This window comes from Camellia sinensis, chromosome 7 (genome assembly GCF_055761805.1).
Source record: "Camellia sinensis isolate YWXY chromosome 7, ASM5576180v1, whole genome shotgun sequence".
Taxonomy (NCBI): domain Eukaryota; kingdom Viridiplantae; phylum Streptophyta; class Magnoliopsida; order Ericales; family Theaceae; genus Camellia; species Camellia sinensis.
In genome coordinates, this window is record NC_138967.1 from 117,575,685 (window position 1) to 117,579,286 (window position 3,602).

The 3,602-nt window shown below is 38.1% G+C and overlaps 1 pseudogene; it reads right to left on the reverse strand.

Moving 5' to 3' along the window:
* Positions 1 to 539: 539 nt before the first annotated feature.
* Positions 540 to 3,101, reverse strand: LOC114298832 (G-type lectin S-receptor-like serine/threonine-protein kinase At2g19130; annotated as a pseudogene).
* Between the last annotated feature and the right edge of the window lie 501 nt (positions 3,102 to 3,602).

Below are 3,602 nucleotides of genomic sequence, written 5' to 3' on the forward strand. Positions count from 1 at the left end.
AATATTTTCCAAAACTTTTGCTCTCCAAAATTTTCTAACCCTAAAAAAATGAGAGGGAGTCATCTATATATAGAAATATATGAGACCACCTTAGAAATATCTATACATACACAGCTAGTACAGTGCATGCATTTGTGGAGACCGCTGGCACAGGTGACAAAAAGATCTGAAAATTTACACAAGTGGCCAATAGGCCACACTAGTGGGTCTGCAGGTCCGTGGATGCCCAAGCCTGAAAAACTACTGTTTTGGTCCAAAACAATGCAGAAGGTTTGTAGGTTCAAAGCTGAGGTTTCCTGCTGAGGGAATTAAGCATTTGACAAGCGTACACATTCATCATTGAGTGATCAATCAATGGTGCCCAAGTCTTAAGGGCCGTAAAAAATGGGATGTCTACACTTACCATTATTCTAAGGAAATTGGTATAGTTTAGTGTTTATTTTTAGTGTGTGAAATGACCCATCACCAAGTACAAAACCCAATAATATATAGTGCTCATGCAAACCCATGATTTATTGTTTTAGAGTTAAAACTGGACAATACAGTGCTCTTGGCTTGAGGAAATAGTTGAAGGATTGCTCCATAATTGTGACTTCCATTTGATCGAAGAACGAATCAATGAAGAAATGAGAAAAATTATAGATATGCTCCTAGTCGGCAACAAGGGCTTGGAGCAAGCGAGGAATTGGAGATAGGTTCACATCCAGAATCCCTTCGAGGATCTAAACTACCTAACCCATTGATGGCCTATCATTCTCAATAGAGAAGCAGCTTTACAAATTCTCCATACCTCTTCAATGTCAACATGTTTCTCCAACCTATGGTCTAACAAATTAAGGACATCACCACCTTTTGCGACTACACTTGCGGCCCAAATTGGAAAGAATTTAACTATCTTTTCTTGAGATTGATCAGTGTTTCTTTTTCCCGATATCAATTCAAATAGCATCATACCGTAGTTGTACACATCATCTTTGGTGGCAATGGCCAACCCTAATATCCACTCTGGCGCAAGATAGCCCATTGTCCCTCTCATGGTTATCAGAACCCTACTAAATTCTCGCCCAAGAAACTTTGCCAAACCAAAATCTGCTACTTTTGGGCAAAAGTCGACATGTAATAGAATGTTCGCTAGCTTTATGTCACAATGTATGATACAGTCTCTGCAGTTTTCATGGAGATAAGCCAACCCCCTATCTGTACTTAGTGCAATTTGGTACCTTTTTTTTCCAGTCCAAGACCTTTGACTCCTTTTCATGAAAAAGATGGGAATCCAAGGATCCATTCCGCATGTAATCGTATACCAACAACTTCCTTTTACCTTCAGAGCAAAACCCACAAAGCCGAACAAGATTAACATGTTGGATAGTCCCAAGGGTGCTAACTTCTACTCGAAATTGCTTCTCTCCTTGGTTGATGCTTTCCAGCTTCTTCACAGATATGACAGTGGAATCAGGCAAAGTCCCTTTGAAAACAGAACCAAAACCTCCTCCCCCAATTTTCTCTAAGAAAATTTTGGCTGCTTTTTGCGGATCTTTGTATCCAAATGCAACCAATGAACCATAAACTGTTGCCATCCTCTCTTCATGTAGAAAGCTCAACCAGCGAGAAGTGTTTCGCCAAAGCAAACAAGGGAATGCTACAATCCCGTTTTGTCGCTTCAAGAGAACAACACACACGAAGACCAAGATGACTACCAATGCAATTGAACCCACAACAACACCAATAATAATCCCCTTTTTAAATTCATGCTTTGGAAACTCGGAAGCAGCAAGTTTGAGGATAAAGTGTGTTTCCACTACCATCTTGCAGATTCATGAGCTCCCCAATCCAAATTGAACACCCATTACTATCATAAGCATAAGCAGTGCAAGAGCAATTATTCAAGCAAGAAGATTCACATTCAGCGGCACTGCCAACAACTACTGATTGAGGAAATTCAGACAATCTCGTGTTAGAAATTTCCCAAAACTTGTCTTTCTCTTGATTAGCAGCAGTAATATTCCCACACAGCAACTCGGTTCTCCTCACACACCCCCCAGAATAATCACTCAAATTCCAATCATTGAGTGACTTAGGATTGAAACCCGTCAAACAATTACAGAAGGGTTGTATAATATTATTGCATATTCCATATTGCCCGCAGAATTCATAAACCTCACATTGCTGTCTCGGCTGAGCGTAAAACAAATTCCACTGCTTTGTGCTTTCCAACCAAGTGAGTTGTTGGTTTTGCCCCGAAATATCCATAATCAATCTAGAAATAATCAAAGGATTATACATGGAATATGTGAAGTAACTCTTATTCTCGTTGTCGTGATAGCTAAAATGAAAGATATAATTAGCTCTCATTTCCGGTATTAAGCGAAAAATCTGCCCATTCCAAGGACCAGTAGTCCAATACTATTTAGACCCATTCCAAAATATAACGTACTGACTATTATTTGCATCAAGACTAAGAGAATACAGTCCTGTTGAAGGGTCTTCTGAGTTCTTCCATGAAGTTAAACGTTGGTGTGTGTTGGTAAGCTTATTGTAAGCAATCTTTCCACCAGGCAACCAAGTGTGAGCAGGGTGATCAAAACTTTGCCAAATTGGTTTATTTGAATTAGACCCATCTCTCAAAATCAAATTCCCATCATCCCCAAGAATAGCCACCACAGAATTGGAAGCGGTGGAGTTTTGATTTGTGGACCAAATCAGGGTTTGGGATTCATTTAAAATCACCAAATTACCATCTAAGATTTTGAGTACAAAGGAATACTTATCAGAGATGGGATTATCTCTATTGGCTACCCAAACTATTGTTAGAGTAGATACTTTGGCGTACCACATGGATATGTAGTAGTATGAGGAATTACCTGGTTTGTAGAAACCCAGTTCAAAATTCCCACCAGCAGAGGTTATGGTCTGGTTCCCAGAAAGAGATTGATTTGCAGAGATGGTGTCAGCTCCATGGGAGAGATGGTTGATGAAAGAGAAGAAGAGGAGAAAGAAAATCGAAAGCATGAAGGATGAGTTGTTTTTTATACCCATTATTGGCTCAAAGTTTTGTTGATATTATTATATAATCAGATGTTTGAATGAGCCTTAAAATGCAACCAAGGTCAAGATAGAAGGAGGAGAAGCAGAAGCTTAGTGGCTGATATTTTCTTATTTCAGCATCAACAATTTAATCTATGCCAATTTCTTCTGGCTTACTCCACTGATATTTTCTTATTTCAGCATCAACAATTTAATCCATGTCAATTTCTTCAGTCTTACTCGACTGATATTTTCTTATTTCAGCATTATGGACTTATAATTTCCAAGTCAATAATGTTTCTTTATTTGATCTTCTAACCCCTTTCCAACAAGTTAATGTATGTCTGTAATTTCTTCTGTCTTACTACGCTGATATTTTCTTATTTCAACATTATTGACTTAAAATTTTCAAGTCAATAATGTTTCTTTATTTGATCATCTAACCCCTTTCCAACAAGTTAATGTATGTCTCTAATTTCTTCAGTCTTACTACGCTGATATTTTCTTATTTCAACATTATTGACTTAAAATTTTCAACTTTCAAGTCAATAGTGTTCATTTATTTGATCATCTAAGCC